The sequence below is a fragment of the Hemiscyllium ocellatum genome, chromosome 44 (genome assembly GCF_020745735.1).
Source record: "Hemiscyllium ocellatum isolate sHemOce1 chromosome 44, sHemOce1.pat.X.cur, whole genome shotgun sequence".
NCBI classification, from domain to species: domain Eukaryota; kingdom Metazoa; phylum Chordata; class Chondrichthyes; order Orectolobiformes; family Hemiscylliidae; genus Hemiscyllium; species Hemiscyllium ocellatum.
The window spans coordinates 7,811,131-7,831,198 of NC_083444.1; the positions used below are offsets into that span (position 1 = coordinate 7,811,131).

Sequence of the window (20,068 nt, forward strand, 5' to 3'; positions counted from 1 at the left end):
TTTAGCAATCAGTGGCACAGTGGTTAGCATTGCTGTCTCACACTGTCAGAGACACGGGTTCAATTCCCACCACAGGCGACTGTCTGCCTCGGTTTCCTCCGGGTGGTGTGGTTTCCTCCCACAGTCCAAAAACGTGCAGTTTAGGTGAATTGGCCATGCTAGATTGTCCCTAGCGTTAGGTGCAGGGGAATGGATCTGGGTGGGTTGCTCATCGGAGGGTTGGTGTGGACTTGTTGGGCTGAAGGGCCTGTTTCCACACTGTAGAGAATCTAATCTATGGGTTCCGAACTTAGCTATCAGCCTCTGCTTGGCCACTTTTCACTGCCACCTGTCCCAAAGTCCACCTTGGAGGATGGTCACCCTTAGGTCTGAGGTCGAATGTCCTGCACGGCTGAGGTGTTCTCCAACCGGGAGAGTGCACGCCTGTCAGTTGATTGTTGTGTGGTGCCCATTCATACACTGCCGCAGCCTCTGCTCGGTTTCACCAATGTACCATGCCTCAGGGCATCCTTGCCTGCAGCATTTAAGGTAGACAATGCTGGCTGAGAAAGAGAAAAACCCATATACACATATACACTTGTGGGGTGAATTTGCACATTAAACTTTGCTCAAAACCTGCATGAATGCATCAAAGCCTCTGTTAACTCATTTTTTTAGATTACTATCAGTCTGAACATTATGGCACCGACAACAGAACACAGGGGGCTAACACCTTCAACATCTTATCTGGGCTGATTCCAATTGTTACAGTTAACCTGAGAGTGTAACTTTTGGATAGGGTTTTGTGATTTACATATGAAAGAAGTGAAACTATCATTTTCATTCCAACAGATGAGAGATTTAAAAAATAACCGAGGTATTTTTCAATATATAATTTCAGTTACATCACACTGTAAACTTTTGCTATAAATTCTGTGTCTTACAATTATGTCCTCCACACCCATCAGATGAAGGAGCAGCGCTCTGAAAGCTAATGCTTCCAATCTAACCGCTTGGACTATAACCTGGTGTTGTGTGATTTTTAACTTTGTACACTCCAGTCCACCACCGGCACCTCCAAATGAGGAAAAGGATGGTGTTTATACAGTACACAGCGTGATTGGGAAGATTAAATGATAGAGATCAAAGAGAAAGAGAAGAGAAAGAGAGAATTTATGTGGAGTCAGCTGATCAAAGAGGAAGTGAACGGTGTTCAAAGTTTAAAGATGGGAAAAAGTGAGGACTGCAGATGCTGGAGATCATTGTCGAGACTGTGGTGCTGGAAAAGCACAAACAGTCAGGCAGCATCCGAGGAGCAGGAGAATGGAGTTTCAGGCAAAAGCCTTCCATTAGGAATGTGGATTGTGAGCCAACGGGGTGGAGAGATAAATGGGAGGGGGAGTGGGTCTGGGGGAAACGTAGCTGAAAGTGTGACTTGTGGATGGAAGTGGGGCTGAAATTGGATAGATGACCCATAAATCGCAGGCAGTCCCCAAGCGGAAATAGACATGTGCAAGGGCCCTGGACGTGTGTAGTTTCCATAGTGTAGTGGTTATCACTTTGGCCTCCTGCGCGGAAGGTCCCCAGTTCGATCCTGCGTGGCGACATTATGCTGCGGTACTTTATTTTCGACATATCGCACTTTCAGCTCCATTCCAACCCCCCACCCTCCCCCTTCCATTGATTTCTCCACCCCCTCGGCTCACAGCCTGATTCCTGATGGAGGCCGTCTGCCTGACACTTTGATTCTCCTGCTGCTACCTGACCTGCTGTGCTTTTCCAGCACCACACTCAGGACTCTGCTATCCAGTCCTCCATCTCTCTGACAGTGAGAGAGAGCCTGGATCTCAGGGATGTGGCTCCAAGATCCATGTTGGGTAACTGACGTCTTTAGAAACACACACCTTCTCTCCAACAGCTCTCTGACCCACTCCAAAACCTCCACTGACCTCTCACTGACGCTGTCCCCAGGAATCAATTCTCAGCTTCGGATGGGGGAACATGAGAGTGCGGGCCTTTTTCCCGAAAGGAAGATGAAGTACCGCAGCATAATGTTCCCACCCAGGATCGAACTGGGGACCTTTCGCGTGTGCGGCGAACGTGATAACCACTACACTATGGGAACTGTATACTAGGCGCTTCCTTGTTCATGTCTACGTCCGGCTGGGGACACCCTGTGGTTCATGGGTAATCTGACAAATTTCAGCCCCACTTCCATCTCCAAGTCAGACTTTCAGCTGCGTTTCCCCCAGACCCACTCCCCCTCCCATTTATCTCTCCACCCCGTTGGCTCACAATCCTCATTCCTGATGAAAGGCTTTTGCCTGAAACTCCATTCTCCTGATCCTCGGATGCTGCCTGACTTTCTGTGCTTTTCCAGCACCACACTCTCGACTATGATCTCCAGTATCTGCAGTCCTCACTTTTTCCCATCTTTAAACTTTGAACACTGTTCAACTTCCTCTTTGGTCAGCTGACTCCACATAAATTCTCTCTTTCTCTTCTCATTCTCTTTGGTCTCTCTCTCTCTCATTTACTCCTCCCCGCCAACATCGCTTCTGTATAAAAAACATCCTTTTCCTCATTTGGAGGTGCCGGTGGTGGACTGGAGTATACAAAGTTAAAAATCACACAACTCCAGGTTATAGTCCAAGCGGTTTTATTGGAAGCATTAGCTTTCAGAGCGCTGCTCCTTCATCTGACGGGTGTGGAGGACACAATTGTAAGACACTGAATTTATAGCAAAAGTTTACAGTGTGATGTAACTTAAATTATATATTAAAAAATACCTTGATTATTTGTTAAACCTCTCATCTGTTAGAATGAAAATGATAGTTTCACTTCTTTCATATGTAAATCACAAAACCCTATCTCCCTTCGTGGTGAATTCTCCATTCGGTGTTCTTTGTACCATCACGTCTAGGAATGGGAGCTGGTTGTCCTTTTCTTCCTCTCTCGTGAATCGGATTCCTGTGAGTGTGGCGTTGATGATCCGGTGTGTGTTCTCTATTTCTGTGTTTTTAATGATTACAAAAGTGTCGTCCACGTATCTGACCCAGAGTTTGGGTTGTAATTGCGTTAGAACTGTTGTTTCTAACCTTTGCATTACTGCTTCTGCTATGAGTCCGGAGCTCGGTGAGCCCATGGGTGTTCCGTTGATTTGTTCATATATCTGGTTGTTGAATGTGAAGTGTGTTGTGAGACATAGGTCCAGTAGTTTAAGTGTGCCTTCTTTGTTAATAGGTTCAGCGTCCTGTTGTCTGTTGTGTATGTCCAGCAGTTTGGATATTGTTTCTCTGGCTAGGGTTTTGTCAATAGAAGTGAACAGTGCCATTACATCAAATGAGACCATGGTTTCTTCCTTGTCTATGTGTATATTTCTGATGATGTCCAGGAATTCTTGTGTTGACTGTAAAGAGTGTCTGGATCCGCTGATCAGGTGTTTCAGTTTCTGTTGTAGCTCTTTAGCCAGTTTGTGTAATGGTGTCCCTGGTAGTGATACTATGGGTCTGAGTGGGATGTCTGGTTTGTGTACTTTAGGTAGTCCATAGAATCTGAGACCAGGTTTTTTTTCCCGTGATGGAGAGGCTTCCATCTGCCCGATTTCTGCCTCATTTTGCTGATACGCTCCTCCCAAGACTTGGCGCATGCCCCATTCCCCCCGAACCAAATACCCAAACACCCTGACTGAGTGTTGCAGACTGGCACATTCCAAAGTCCAGGACTACGTGTTGAGGGCCGCTCTGAAGCTTGGGGCAGCTGCTGCCAAGGCGCGGTGGGGAAAGACCACCGTGTAACATCTGCCTGCCTAAGGAAGAACAGGGGGCCCATGCAGTCATTTGGGCTCTGCTGACACCTCAGCTAAAACATGTAATCGCACAGACCTGTAAAGAGGAATGATTACTCTGTTTCGGTATGCAAAGAAATGAAATGTTTACATATGTATGGCTTGTCCAGTTGTATAGATCATCAAAGTATTTTATGAATAAAGTATATTTTTGAAATTAATAAAAGAGCTTGTGTGCCCATGGCCTTTAGTTTGGTCGGGGGGTAATGATATCCTGTTGCGAGGAGGCAACTTCACCATCTCCGAGGTTAAGGAGGTGGTGGACGGGCGCCTCGTCGTCACTGACGTCATGTACAGGAATGCTCCCCTGAGACTGATTAATGTGTACGCCCCAGTGGGTAAGAGTGAACGGTTGGCCGTCCTGCAGCAGCTTCCACTGTTGCTGGCTACGTCCAGGCCGGTCACTCTGGCCGGAGACTTCAACTGAATCATTGACACAGATGGACGATCCGGCGGGGGAGACAGTAAACTGGACGCCACGTCCAGAGCCCTGATGGACACGGTAAAAGATGCCAAGCTGCACGGCGTCTTCAGCACCCCTGCAGAGGGAGCGCAGCGTGGATACACCTGGTCATGGGCAGATGGGTCTATCCACTTAAGGATAGATTACCTGTTTGTGCCCCAAACGCTCTCGGTCAGATCCACCGTCGTCAAGCCAGTGTTCTTCTCTGACCACTGCCTCCTGCTGGCCGACTCTCACCTACAGGATGAGCAGCGGGCTGGTAAGGGAATGTGGAAGCTGAACACAAAGCTGTTGAAACATTGAGGAGTTCAAGAGGGACTACGCAGTTGGAGAACCGTGAAGCCCCTCTTTGAGTCCCCAGTGGACTGGTGGGAATCTGTACAAGAGAACATCAAGAGGTTCTTCATCCTCAAAGGTGCTCAGGAGGCGAGAGAGAGACGGTGAAAGCTGTCCCAGCTATCTCCATTAGGAATGAGGCTGTGAGCCAAGGGGGTAGTGAGATAAATGGGCGGGGTGGGGGGCAGGTAGTTTCCATGATCTCTTATGTTATTCTAATGTCACGGTTAGATATTTAGTGTCAGCTTTCGTAACAACGATCTCTCATTCCAGGTCTACTTAATATTTTCCTCATGCTATGATTAGATATATATTGTCAATAGTCTCAAGCAGGCTGACTCGACCCACTATTAATTAGATATTTAATGTCATGTCCCAAATATTTATGGCCCCAATCTTGTCGTAGTGATACTTAACAGGGAGACTAACTTTAGTAACTATGTTATCTCAACTCGTCATAGTGTACTTTCTGCCGCAACCTTATTCTGCTAATTAGTGTAAGAGCTGTCCACTATTATTATTCCATCCTACATTCCACAGATCCCTTGCAACAGATCGCCAGTGGTCTTCATGGTTTAACCCTTCCCATGCTTTCATGCTCTTTATTTCCCATAACGGCAGAGCTCTTGGAGAATTGAACAAAGTGTCTTTCCCATCCTCTCCTCCAACCAGACCCTCCTCCAACTGAGGTGTTTGAACTCCTCAATGGGAGGACAGCTTCTTCTGGTATTCATAGAGGAGACCATTCTGCCCATTTAGTCCGTGCTGGGGGAGGATGGGGAGGAGGAAGGGTTCTCGCTGAGGGGATGGGTAAACAAAATGAGCCCGTGGGAGGAGTGCAAAGGCAGCGCTGAGTGAGTGAGAAACTCCCTTAGTGTCTGTGTGACTGTGTGTGTAGGTGTGACTCTGTGTGTAACTGTGTCTCTGTGTCTGTGCGTGTGGGTGAGTGTGTGTGTGTGTGCGGATGACTGTGTGGCGGCCAGTTCAATGTGAGCGCCTAGGGGCCCCCTAGTGGCCTGGATGTGAAAGGCACTTTGCTCAGGTCTCCAGGCGCACTGCTGCAAGATTTGAGTGGCGAGTTCTGGTCGTTCAGTATGGTGGGAGAATAAAGCATCATTGTTTGTGCATCTTTGTACCAAAGGGGGCTGACAAAGCAACAGGTTGTAATGTGTGTGTGTGTCTGTGTGTGTGTGTGTGTGTGTGAGAGAGAGAGAGAGTTTGATAGAAGTCTGTGAACAGAGGGATGTGTACAGACACTGAATGGGCTGAGTCTTCGTGTGAACATTGAGAACGGAATCGGGGGTTAGTATGTGTCAGGCTGGCAGAGGAGACTCAGGTGCTGATTTCAGTTGCGGCTTGTCTTTGAACTGGCAGTTTGAGCCTCACTCCTGATTGTGCGGGTTTAACTTTTTGTAAACTCATAAACGAACTGGAGTGTGACCTCGTGTTAAAATTGGCACCCACCCCCACCCCAAGGCACCTGCTGCTGGGGAGTCAGACTCGCTTCCCCTACCCCAGGCGGGGTTTACAGAGCCGCAGGTTACTGTTTGTGTCTGTGAGTGTGTGCAGTTTCTGTGTGTACGGCCCAGACCCACCCCAGTGTCGATGGGAAAGGCAGCAGCACTGGGGAATGGAGCTCTCAGTGAACCAAGCGGCTGCAGAGAGAGAGAGGGAGAGAGCCTGTGTGTCGCTGCACTCCATTAGACTGCAGGGACAATTAAGGAGAAAGTGAGGACGGCAGATGCTGGAGGTCAGAGTGAAAGTGTGCTGGAAAAGCACAGCAGGTCAGGCAGCACCCGAGGAGCAGGGGAGTCGACATTTCGGGCAGACGAATTCACCAGGAATCCGAGAGGATTGGGCCTCCTGATTGACTCAGAGCAGTGAAAGATCAGGGCGCGTCCAAATGGGAGAGAGCTGTTGTGCAGAACGTTGTGTGTGTGTTTGAAGATGGGTGCATATCGCCCAAAGTGGGGCTCGAACCTGCGATTAAGAGTCTCATGCTCGACCGACTGAGCTGGCCGGGCCTCGCCCCGGCCTCGGTCACTCCTGCTGTCGGGGGAATTACCTTTTTCCCATATATTCACTACAAACTCACAAATCCACAGAGAGAAAGGGAGTGACTCTCAGAGTCTGAGTCTACATGCCAGCAAGTCACTCAGTTCAAGGGACAATTAGGAACACGGTAACAGTTTCTGGCTTCACCAGGCGACGCCCCCATCTCATGAACCATCACCAACCTCATCCATTCCCTTGTAAGGTCAGGAGAGATCATCCACAGCTGCCCTCCAGGAGGCCACTCTCTGTGAACTTGCAATTAACTGACTCTCTGCTGCCCCTGTCTGGGACCTGGATACAAATCCCAGGTCTGCCATCAGCTTTTCTCTGAACAAAAAAAATGATTGACCAAACACAGCCCTATCTTGTGAAGGCGTAGCTCCAATCAAACACACTGCACTGACAAACCACGAATACCTGCAGCAGCTCAACCTGCTGTTTATATTTGCAAAATGTCTTTCTGCCACTTGATGTCACAGGAAGAAAGTGAGGACTGCAGATGCTGGAGATCAGAGTCAAAAGGCGTTGGTGCTGGAAAAGCACAGCAGTATCCGAGGAGTGGGAGAATCGACTTTTCGAGCATCAGCACTTCGTTTTGAGTTGGGGCTGTGAGACTGGGCCCAGCACCATGAGAGAAAGCGCAACGAATGCACCCAGGATTGAACCGGGGATAGTATGCATCGGAGGCGGATGTGATAACCAGGAAACAACAGAAACTTCACAAGCACTGCCGCTTCATACGTGCCCTTTTCGGCTTGGAGGCATCCCTGTGAGTCACTGTGAACAGGTCAAATCTCAGAAAGAGCTGTGACACACCTCCTGACATCAGTTGTGAAAGAGGTAGACATTCTCTTTTGAGCAGATAGATGGAGCATTTCACTTCCGGCCAGCTGCTTTGACGACTGCAATTGTCCTCCATACCCAGTGAGGTCTGGACTGTGTCAGAAAGACATTTAGCAAATTGAAACAGCAGGTTTAGCTGCTGCAGGTATTCATGGTTTGTCAGTGCAGTGTGTTTGTAGCTGTGCCTTCACAAGATAGAGTTAAAAATCTCACAACACCAGGGTATTGTCCAACAGGTTTATTTGCAAGCAATGGCTGTTGAGTTCTGCTCCTTCATCAGGGAGCTGTGGAGCAGGATCGTAAGACACAGAATTTATAGCAAAAGATCACAGTGTCATGCAACTGAAAGAATATATTGAACAAACCTAGATTGGTGTTAAGTCACTCCCAGGAGGTCAACAATACCCTCCGGTACAACTCCTCCATTTCCAGGACCTCTGCCCTTGAACCCCACCTCACCAACCGCAACAAGGATAGAAACCCTTTTGTCCTCACCTTCCACCTCACCAATCTCTGAATATAATGCATCATCCTCCACCATTTCTGCCACCTACAGTCAGACTTCAGCACCAGAGATATAGTTATGAGACTGTGTGTGTGTATGAGACTCTGTGTGTGTGTGTGTGTGAGACTGTGTGTGTGTGAGAGAGAGAGGTGTGATGCCCAGTTCAATGTAATAGTGTAGGGCCCCCCCAGTGGCCGCGCTGTGAAAAGCATACTGCTCAAGTCTCACTGAGCCGTGCTGCAAGATTTGATTGGCGAGACGGGGTCCTTCAGGACAGAGGGGGAACAAAGCATCATTGTTTGTGTACATTTGTACCGGAGAGGGGCAGACAAAGTAACAGGCTGGAATGTGGGTGAGTGAGAGAGTTTGATAGAAGTCTGTGTGAACAGAGAGGTGTGTACAGACACTGGACTGAGCATTCGTGTGAACATTGCGCACGGAATGGGGTGGGGTTAGTATGTGTCAGGCTGGCCGAGCGGTCTCAGGTGCTGATTTAAGCTGCAGCTTGTCTTTGAACTGGCGATTTTTGTCTCACGCCTGATTGTGTGCGTTTAATTTTTTGTCAACTCATAAACGAACTGGAGTGTGAGCTTGTGATAAAACTGACCCCCAACCCACCCCCAAAGGCACCTGCTGCTGGGGAGTCAGACTCGCTTCCCCTGCCCCAGGCGGGTTTACAGAGCCGCAGGTTACAGTCTGTGTCTGTGAGAGAGTGCAGCCTCTGTGTGTACGGCCCAGACCCTCCCCCAGTGTCGATGGGAAAGGCAGCAGCACTGGGTAATGGAGCTCTCAGTGAAGCGAGCGGCTGCAGAGAGAGAGAGAGAGTCTGTGTGTCGCTGCACTCCATCAGACTGCAGGGAGAAATGAGGAGAAAGTGAGTACTGCAGATGCTGGAGATCAGAGTGGATGAGTGTGATGCTGGAAAAGCACAGCAGGTCAGGCAGCGTCCGAGGAGCAGGACAATCGACGTTTCGGGCAGAAGCCCTTCACCAGGAACCCGAGAGTATTGAGCCTCCTGATTGACTCAGAGCAGTGAAAGATCAGGGCGCGTACAAATGGGAGAGAGCTGTTGTTCGGGAATGTGTGTGTGTTTTAAAAGGGGACGCCGTCGCCCAACGTGGGGCTCGAACCCACGACCCTGACATTAAGAGTCTCATGCTCTACCGACTGAGCTAGCCGGGCGCCCCTCGCGCATTGGCCCTTACTGCTGTGGGGGGAATTGGCAATTACCTTTTTCCCATGTACTCACTGCAAACACACAGATACACAGAGAGAGAGAGAGATGTCGAGAGAGAGAGAGTGACTCTCAGAGCCTGAGTCTACATAGCTCTGCGTCTCCAGCTAGCCACTGAGTTCAAGGGGCAATTAGGGACGGCTAACACCCTCTGGCCGCACCAGGCTATGCCCCCATCCAATGAGCCATCTCCAATCTCATCCATTACCTTGTAAATTCAGGAGAGAGCATCCGCAACTGCTCTCCAGGAGTTCACTCTCTGTGAACTTGCAGTTATCTGACTCCCTGCTACCCCTGTCTGGGACCTGGATACAAATCCCAGATCTACCATTAACTTTTCTCTGAACGAAAAAAAACGATTGACCAGATCTCAGTCTGTTACAACCTTTGAATTTGCCCAAACACGGCCTTATCTTGTGAAGGCGAGCTCCAATCAAACACACTGCACTGACAAACCACAAATACCTGCAGCAACTCAACCTGCTGTTTCTCTTTGCAAGATGTCTTTCGGCCCCTTGATGACACAGGGAGAAAGTGAGGACTGCAGATGCTGGAGATCAGAGTCAAAAGGCGTGGTGCTGGAAAAGCACAGGCGGTCAGGCAGCATCCCTGCAGTGGGAGAATCGACATTTCGAACATGAACCCTTCATCAGGAATGAGGGGATGGGGCTGTGAGATTTGACCCAGTTCCATGAAGGAGGAGAAAAACATAAGATAAAGCACGATGACAGCATCCAGGATCGAATTGGGAACCGTTCACGGAGGAGGCGAACATGACAACCACTACACCATGGAAACTTCACAAAGGCCGGACCTTTGTACATGTCATTTCTGACGTGGAGGCACCCCTGTGATTCACTGTGAACAGGTACAATCTCTGAGAAAGAGCTGGGACACACCTCCTGACTTCAGTTGTGAAAGGGGTAAACTTTTCTCTTTTGAGTCATCACAGGCAGATACAATGGAGCATTTCAGTTCCTCCCAGCTGCTTTGACGAGTGCATTTGACCTCCATACCCAGTGAGGTCGGTGCTGTGCCATAAAGTGTCAGAAAGATATTTTGCAAATATAAACAGCAGATTGAGCTGCTGCAGGTATTTATGGTTTGTCAGTGCAGTGTGTTTGTAGCTGTGCCTTCACAAGATAGAGTTAAAAATCTCAGAACACCAGGATATAGTCCAGCAGATTTATTTGGAAGCAATGGCTGTTGAGTTCTGCTCCTTCATCCAGTAGCTGTGGAGCAGGATCACAAGACACAGAATTTATAGCAAAAGATCACAGTGTCATGCAACTGAAAGAATATATTGAACAAACCTAGATTGGTGTTAAGTCTTTCATCATTGAGAAAGGGTTGCAGGTTTCGGGTCAGTAATATGCAAATCCCAGAACTTCTTTGAACTCTCATTCTCGAGATAGCAAGGTTTTATATATATATATATAAAGGTGAATTCTCAGCTCAGACAATGCATTGAAGGTGTGAGGTTAGAGTCTGTCTGTAACAAAAACCATTCAAAAGCCATTGCTTCCAAATACCCCTATCTCAGATACCTTCCTCCACTTCCTGGACCTCTCCATCTCCATATCCTGTGACTGACACAAAGTGGGTATCCACTTCAAACCCACCAACTCCCACCGCGCCTCCTGTAAAAGTGCAACCCATCAGTCCCAATTTCTCTGCCTCCACCGCATCTGCTCCCAGAAGAATCAATTCCACTCCAGAACATTCCAGATGACCTCCTCCTTCAAGGACCATAATTTTCCCTCGCAGGAGATCAACGATGTCCTTCAGTACAACTTCTCCACTTGCCACACCTCTGCCCTTGAACCCCACCTCTCCAACTGCAACAAGGATAGAAACTCCCTTGTCCTCACCTTCCACCTCACCAATCTCTGAATACAATTCATCATCCTTCACCATTTCCATCACCTACAGTCAGACTCCACCACCAGAGATATAGTTCCCTCTTTACCTTTTTCAGCACTCTGCACCAAGCATTCCTTTCCTCGTTAGGTCTACGCCCCCCATCAACCCACCCACTACTCCCAGCACCTTCCCTTGCCACTTCAAGAGGTGTACAATCTGCACCTACAACTCCCCACTCATCTCCATCCAAGGGCCTTAAGGATCCTTCCACATCTGATAGAGATTTTCCTGCACATCCAAACACCTCATCAGCTGTGTCCATTGCTCTCGATGTGGTCTCCTCTACATTGGGGAGACAGGATGTCAACTTGTGGCATGTCCCAGAGAGCATCTGTGGGACACACACACCAAATAACTGTGCCTACCTGTGGCCAACCACTTCAACTACGCTCCCGCTCCACCAATGACATGCAAGTCCGGGGCCTTCTCCACTGCTAAATCCCAGCCACCCAACGACTGCAGGAAGAACGCTTCATCTTCTGCCTTGGGACCCTCTGACCACACACAATCAATGTCAATTTCAACAGTTTTCAAATCTCCCCTCCCACCCACCTTATCCCAGATCCAACCCTCCATTCGGCACCGCCCGCTTGAACTGTCCTATCTGTCCATCTTCCTTCCCACCTATCTGCTCCATGTACTGCTCCGGCCTAACACCATCACCTACCACTTCATCTACCTATCGCATTCTCAGCTACCTTACTCCCCCAAGCCTCACTCCCCCTACCATTTTTCTCTCTGACCCCATGGGCCACTACATTTGTGATGAAGAGCTAATGCTTGAAATGTTGACTCACCTGCTCCTCGGATGCCACCTAACCTGTTGTGCTTTTCACCAACACCTTGCACCCTGCCCTCAGGGTCACGTGGACTATCTCAGACACCTTCCTCCACTTCCACATACTTTAACCCTTTCCCATGATTTCTTGCTCTTTATTTTCCATATAAGCAGGGCTCCTGGAGACTTGAACAAAGTGTCTTTCCCACCCTGTCATCCAACTCGACCCTCCTCCAAATGAGCTGTTTGAACTCCCCAATGGGAGCGCAGCTTCTTCTGGTATTCATTCAGAAGATCATTCTGCCCATTTAGTCCATGCTGGCGGAGGATGGTGGAGGGGTTCTCGCTGAGGGGATGGTTAAATGGGAATGGACAGCAACATGAGACCGTGGGAGGTGTGCAAAGGCAGCGCTGAGTGAGTGAGAAACCCCCTTAGTGTCTGTGTGGACTGGGTGTGTAACTGTGTGTCTGACTGTGTGTGTATATAAGACTGTGTGTGTGTATGAGACTGTGTGTGTGTGTGAGACTGTGTGTGTGTGAGAGAGAGAGGTGTGGTGCCCAGTTCAATGTAATAGTGTAGGGCCCCCCTAGTGGCCGGGCTGTGAAAAGCATATTGCTCAAGTCTCACTGAGCCCTGCTGCAAGATTTGATTGGCGAGACGGGTCCTTCAGGACAGAGGGGGAACAAAGCATCATTGTTTGTGTACATTTGTACTCAAGGGAGGGGGGGGGGGCTGACAAAACAACAGGCTGGAATGTGGGTGAGTGAGAGAGTTTGGTAGAAGTCTGTGTGAACAGAGAGGTGTGTGCAGACACTGACTGGACTGAGCCTTCGTGTGAACATTGAGCACGGAATGGGGTGGGGTTAGTATGTGTCAGGCTGGCCGAGCGGTCTCAGGTGCTGATTTAAGCTGCAGCTTGTCTTTGAACTGGCGATTTTTGTCTCACTCCTGATTGTGTGCGTTTAATTTTTTGTCAACTCATAAACGAACTGGAGTGTGAGCTTGTGATAAAACTGACCCCCAACCCATCCCCCAAGGCACCTGCTGCTGGGAAGTCAGACTCGCTTCCCCTGCCCCTGGCGGGTTTACAGAGCCGCAGGTTACAGTCTGTGTCTGTGAGTGAGTGCAGCCTCTGTGAGTACGGTTCTGACCCTCCCCCAGTGTCGATGGGAAAGGCAGCAGCACTGGGTAATGGAGCTCTCAGTGAAGCGAGCGGCTGCAGAGAGAGAGAGAGTCTGTGTGTCGCTGCACTCCATCAGACTGCAGGGAGAAATGAGGAGAAAGTGAGGACTGCAGATGCTGGAGATCAGAGTGGATGAGTGTGATGCTGGAAAAGCACAGCAGGTCAGGCAGCGTCCGAGGAGCAGGAGAATCGACGTTTCGGGCAAAAGCCGAAAGTATTGAGCCTCCTGATTGACTCAGAGCAGTGAAAGATCAGGGCGCGTACAAATGGGAGAGAGCTGTTGTTCGGGAATGTGTGTGTGTTTTAAACGGAGACCCCATCGCCCAACGTGGGGCTCGAACCCACGACCCTGAGATTAAGAGTCTCATGCTCTACCGACTGAGCTAGCCGGGCTACGCGAACAGCTTTTCTTCTACTGCTGTGGGGGGAATTGGCAATTACCTTTTTTCCCATGCACTCACTGCAAACTCAGATCCACAGAGAGAAAGAGATGCAGAGAGAGAGAGTGACTTTCAGAGCTTGAGTCTACATAGCTCTGTGTCGCCAGCAAGCCACTCAGTTCAAGGGGCAATTAGGGACGGGTAACACCCTCTGGCCTCACCAGGCGACCCCCCATCTCATGAACCATCATCAACCTCATCCATTCCCTTGTAAGGTCAGGAGAGAGCATCCGCAACTGCTCTCCAGGAGTCCACTCTGTGAACTTGCAATTATCTGACTCTCTGCTGCCCCTGTCTGGGACCTGGATACAAATCCCAGATCTACCATTAGCTTTTCTCTGAATAAAATAACAATTGACCAGATCTCAGTCTGTTACAGCCTGTGAACCTGCCCAAACACGGCCTTATCTTGTGAAGGTGTAGCTCCAATCAAACACACTGCACTGACAAACCACAAATACCTGCAGCAGCTCAACCTGCTGTTTGCTTTTTGCAAGATGTCTTTCGGCCCCTTGAGAAAGTGAGGATTGCAGATGCTGGAGATCAGAGTCAAAAGGCGTGGTGCTGGAAAAGCACAAGAGGTCAGGCAGCATCCCAGGAGTGGGAGAATCGACATTTCGAACATGAACCCTTCATCAGGAAAGAGGGGGTTGGGGCTGTGAGATTTGGCCCAGTTCCATGAAGGAGGGGAAACACGTCAGATAAAAAGCGATTTTCACACCCAGGATCGAATCGGGGACCTGTCGCGCGTGCGGCAAACGTGATAACCGTGAGGAATCTTCACGAGTGCTTCAGCTTCGTACATGCCCCTTCCGACTTGGAGGCACCCCCATGATTCACTGTGAACAGGTCAAATCTCTGAGCAAGAGCTGGGACACACCTCCTGACATCAGTTGTGAAAGAGGTAGACTTTCCTCTTTTGAGCAGATAGATGGAACATTTCACTTCCTGCCAGATGCTTTGACGAGTGCTTTTGACCTCCATACCCAGTGAGGTCTGTGCTGTGCCATCAAGTGTCAGAAAGACATTTAGCAAATTGAAACAGCAGGTTGAGCTGCTGCAGGTATTTATGGTTTGTCAGTGCAGTGTGTTTGTAGCTGTGCCTTCACAAGATAGAATTAAAATTCTCATAACACCAGGATATAGTCCAACAGGTTCAATTGGAAGCAATGGCTGTTGCGTTCTGCTCCTTCGTCAGGGAGCTGTGGAGCAGGATCTTAAGACACAGAATTTATAGCAAAAGATCACAGTGTCATGCAACTGAAAGAATATATTGAACAAACCTAGATTGGTGTTAAGTCTTTCACCATTGAGAAAGGGTTGCAGGTTTCGGGTCAGTAATATGTAAATCCCAGAACTTCTTTGAACTCTCATTCTCGAGATAGCAAGGTTTTATATATATAAAGGTGAATTCTCAGCTCAGACAATGCATTGAAGGTGTGAGGTTAGAGTCTGTCTGTATCAAAAACCATTCAAAAGCCATTGCATCCAAATACCCCTATCTCAGACACCTTCCTCCACTTCCTGGACCTCTCCATCACCATATCCTGTGACTGACACAAAGTGGGTATCCACTTCAAACCCAACTCCCACCCCGCCTCCTGTAAAAGTGCAACCCATCAGTCCCAATTTCTCTGCCTCCACCGCATATGCTCCCAGAAGAATCAATTCTACTCCAGAACATTCCAGATGACCTCCTACTTCAAGGACCATAATTTTCCCTCCCAGTAGGTCAACAAAGCCCTCCAGTACAACTTCTCCACTTCCTGCACCTCTGCCCTTGAACCCCACCTCTCCAAACGCAACAAGGATAGAAACCCCCTTGTCCTCACCTTCCACCTCAACCAGCTCTGAACTCAATGCATCATCCTCCACCATTTCCATCACCTACAGTCAGACTCCACCACCAGAGATATAGTTCCCTCTTTACCTTTTTCAGCACTCTGCACCAAGCATTCCTTTCCTCATTAGGTCTACGCCCCCCACCAACCCACCCACCATCCTCGCTCCTTCCCTTGCCACTTCAAGAGGTGTAAAATCTGCACCTACACCTCCCCACTTGTCTCCATCCAAGGGCCATAAGGATCCTTCCACATCTGGTAGAGATTTTCCTGCACATCCAAACACCTCATCAGCTGTGTCCATTGCTCTTGATGTGGTCTCCTCTACATTGGGGAGACAGAATGTCAACTTGTGGCTGTCCCAGAGAACATCTGCTGGACACACACACTAAACAACTGTGCCTATCTGTGGCCAACCACTTCAACTACCCTCCCACTCTTCCAAGGACATGCAAGTCCTGGCCCTTCTCCAATGCCAAATCCTAGTCACCCAACGACTGGAGGAAGAACACTTCATCTTCCGCTTTGGGACCATCTGACCACACACAGTCATTGTCAACTTCAACAGTTTCCCAATCTCCCTTCCCACCCACCTTATCCCAGATCCAACCCTCCAATTCGGCATCGACCTCTTGAACTGTCTTACCTGTCCATCTTCCTTCCCACCTATCAGCTCCACACACTGCTCCGACTTATCACCATCACTTTCCACTTCAGCTACCTATCGCATTCTCAGCAACCTCCCCCCCCCCAACCCCCACACCCCCAACCATTTATCTCTCAGTCCCCATGGGCCACTGCATTCCTGATGAAGAGCTAATGCTTGAAATGTTCACTCACCTGCTCCTCGGATGCCACCTGACCTATTGCGTTTTCACCAACATTTTCTATCCTGACCTCAGGTTCACCTGGATCATCTCAGACACCTTCCTCCACTTCCTGGACCTCTCCATCTCCATTTCCGTTGACTGACTCAACGCAGACATCCACTTCAAACCCACCAACTCGCACCCCACATGCCAATCCCAAACCCTTAATTTTTTCTTGCCCATGCTCATGTGTCTCTCAAGATACACCTTAAGCATTGCTAACATGCCTACATTCACAACCTCCATTGACACCCACCAACCTCTGAGTGAAAAGATTTCCCCTTACTTCTTCCCTAAACTTGCCTCCTCACACCTTGAATCAGCACTCTCATGCAGTTGATCTGTCCGATGCCTCTGATATCCACACTATCTAAGCCTCCTATAACTTTGTAAAAACTCTATCAGGTCACCCCCTTAGCCTCCGTCTTGCCAGTGAAGACAATTTGAGTTTAAATTCCAACTTCAGATCTCTGAATTCAGCAGAGCATGTGAATTAGGATGATAGTGTGGCACATGGGACGCTCTGCTTTCATCAGTCATGGCTGAGAGTATAAGAAATAGGCCTCAAACTGGTAGTGGGCCTCAACCCGGTAGTAGGTCTCACCATCGCCATGGTGACCATCAGCCAGACCTTCCACAGAACTGAAGATAGCTAGGAAATGGATAAAAGTCACACAATATCAGTTTCTAGTCCAACAGGTTTAATTGGAAGCACTAGCTTTCCGATCACTGCTCCTTCATCAGATGGTTGTGGAGTACACAATTGCATGGTTTCATGCAGATTTTGAGCAAAGGACAACGTAACTCTGCAAATACAAATTCATCCCATGAACATATAAGTGTACATGTGCATGTTGGCTTGTCTGTGTGTGTGTGTGTGTGTGTGTGTGTGTGTAGGAGTGTCTGTGTGTGTGTATAGTGCAATGATGGTCACCCATAGTGTGACATGAACCCAACGTCCTGGTTGAGGACCTCCCTCTGTATAGCAATTTTAACAATCAGTGGCAAAGTGGTTAGCATTGCTGTCTCACACTGCCAGAGACATGGGTTCAGTTCCCACCACAGGCGACTGTCTGTGTGGAGTTTACTCATTTCTCCCCGTGTCTGCGTGGGTTTCCTCCCACAGTCCAAAAACGTGCAGTTTAGGTGAATTGGCCATGCTAAATTGTCCCTAGTGTTATGTGCAGGGGAATGGATCTGGGTGGGTTGCTCATCGGAGGGTTGGTGTGGACTTGTTGGGCTGAAGGGCCTGTTTCCATACTGTAGAGAATCTAATCTATGGGTTCCGAACTTAGCTATCAGCCTCTGCTTGGCCACTTTTCACTGCCACCTGTCCCAAAGTCCACCTTGGAGGATGGTCACCCGAAGGTCTGAGGTCGAATGTCCTGCACGGCTGAGGTGTTCTCCAACTGGGAGAGTGCACGCCTGTCTGTTGATTGTTGTGTGGTGCCCATTCATGCACTGCCGCAGCCTCTGCTCGGTTTCACCAATGTACCATGCCTCAGGGCATCCTTGCCCGCAGCGTATAAGGTAGACAATGCTGGCTGAGAAAGAGAAAAACCCATATACACATATACACTTGTGGGGTGAATTTGCACATTAAACTTTGCTCAAAACCTGCATGAATGCATCAAAGCCTCTGCTAACTCATTTTTTTAAGATTACTATCAGTCTGAACATTATGGCACCGACAACAGAACACAGGGGGCTAACACCTTCAACATCTTATCTGGGCTGATTCCAATTGTTACAGTTAACCTGAGAGTGTAACTTTTGGATAGGGTTTTGTGATTTACATATGAAAGAAGTGAAACTATCATTTTCATTCTAACAGATGAGAGATTTAACAAATAATCGAGGTATTTTTCAAGATATAATTTCAGTTACATCACACTGTAAACTTTTGCTATAAATTCTATGTCTTACAATTGTGTCCTCCACACCCATCAGATGAAGGAGCAACGCTCTGAAAGCTAATGCTTCCAATAAAATCGCTTGAACTATAACCTGGTGTTGTGTGATTTTTAACTTTGTACACTCCAGTCCACCACCGGCACCTCCAAATTAGGAAAAGGATGGTGTTTATACAGTACACAGCATGATTGGGACGATTAAATGATAGAGATCAAAGAGAAGGAGAGAATTTATGTGGAGTCCGCTGACCAAAGAGGAAGTGAACGGTGCTCAAAGTTTAAAGATGGGAAAAAGTGAGGACTGCAGATGCTGGAGATCATAGTCGAGGCTGTGGTGCTGGAAAAGCACAGATAGTCAGGCAGCATCCGAGGTGCAGGAGAATGGAGTTTCAGGCAAAAGCCTTCCATCAGGAATGAGGATTGTGAGCCAACGGGGTGGAGAGATAAATGGGAGGGGAGTGGGTCTGGGGGAAACGTAGCTGAAAGTGTGACTTGTGGATGGAAGTGGGGCTGAAATTGGATAGATGACTCATAAATCGCAGGCAGTCCCCTAGCGGAAATACCGGCCTCGGTCACTCCTGCTGTAGGGGGAATTACCTTTTTTTCCATACACTCACTACAAACTCACAAATCCACAGAGAGAAAGGGAGTGACTCTCAGAGTCTGAGTCTACATGCCAGCAAGCCACTCAGTTCAAGGGGCAATTAGGAACACGGTAACACTTTCTGGCCTCACCAGGCGACGCCCCCATCTCATGAACCATCACCAACCTCATCCATTCCCTTGTAAGGTCAGGAGAGAGCATCCACAGCTGCCCTCCAGGAGGCCACTCTCTGTGAACTTGCAATTATCTGACTCTCTGCTGCCGCTGTCTGGGACCTGGATACAAATCCCAGTTCTGCCATCAGCTTTTCTCTGAACAAAAAAAATGATTGACCAAACACAGCCCTATCTTGTGAAGGCGTAGCTCCAATCAAACACACTGCACTGACAAACCACGAATACCTGCAGCAACTCAACCTGCTGTTTTTATTTGCAAAATGTCTATCTGCCACTTGGCGTCACAGGGAGAAAGTGAGGACTGCAGATGCTGGAGATCAGAGTCAAAAGGCGTTGGTGCTGGAAAAGCACAGCAGTATCCGAGGAGTGGGAGAATCGACTTTTCGAGCATCAGCACTTCATTAGGAGTTGGGGCTGTGAGACTGGGCCCAGCACCATGAGAGAAAGCGCAACGAATGCACCCAGGATTGAACCGGGGATAGTATACATCGGAGGCGGATGTGATAACCACGAAACAACAGAAACTTCACAAGCACTGCAGATTCATACATGCTCTTTTCGGCTTGGAGGCACCCCTGTGAGTCACTGTGAACAGGTCAAATCTCAGAAAGAGCTGTGACACACCTCCTGACATCAGTTGTGAAAGAGGTAGACTTTCTCTTTTGAGCAGATAGATGGAGCATTTCACTTCCGGCCAGCTGCTTTGACGACTGCAATGGTCCTCCATACCCAGTGAGGTCTGGACTGTGTCAGAAAGACATTTAGCAAATTGAAACAGCAGGTTTAGCTGCTGCAGGTATTCATGGTTTGTCAGTGCAGTGTGTTTGTAGCTGTGCCTTCACAAGATAGAGTTAAAAATCTCACAACACCAGGGTATTGTCCAACAGGTTTATTTGGAAGCAATGGCTGTTGAGTTCTGCTCCTTCATCAGGGAGCTGTGGAGCAGGATCGTAAGACACAGAATTTATAGCAAAATATCACAGTGTCATGCAACTGAAAGAATGTATTGAACAAACTTAGATTGGTATTACATCTTTCATCATTCAGAGAGGGTTGCAGGTTTCGGGTCAGTAATATG

At 48.5% G+C, this 20,068-nt stretch overlaps 1 protein-coding gene and 3 non-coding genes across 4 annotated transcripts in view; 1 reads left to right on the plus strand and 3 right to left on the minus strand.

The window, feature by feature from the left end:
- Positions 1-20,068, plus strand: part of LOC132835355 (myelin-oligodendrocyte glycoprotein-like) — a 315,935-nt gene that overhangs the window by 71,773 nt on the left and 224,094 nt on the right. The window lies entirely within an intron of this gene.
- trnav-cac (transfer RNA valine (anticodon CAC)) lies at positions 2,032-2,104 on the minus strand. Its single transcript has one exon. It is a non-coding gene; the product is annotated as a tRNA-Val (tRNA).
- trnak-cuu (transfer RNA lysine (anticodon CUU)) lies at positions 9,138-9,210 on the minus strand. The gene has a single exon. It is a non-coding gene; the product is annotated as a tRNA-Lys (tRNA).
- Positions 13,468-13,540, minus strand: trnak-cuu (transfer RNA lysine (anticodon CUU)). Its single transcript has one exon. It is a non-coding gene; the product is annotated as a tRNA-Lys (tRNA).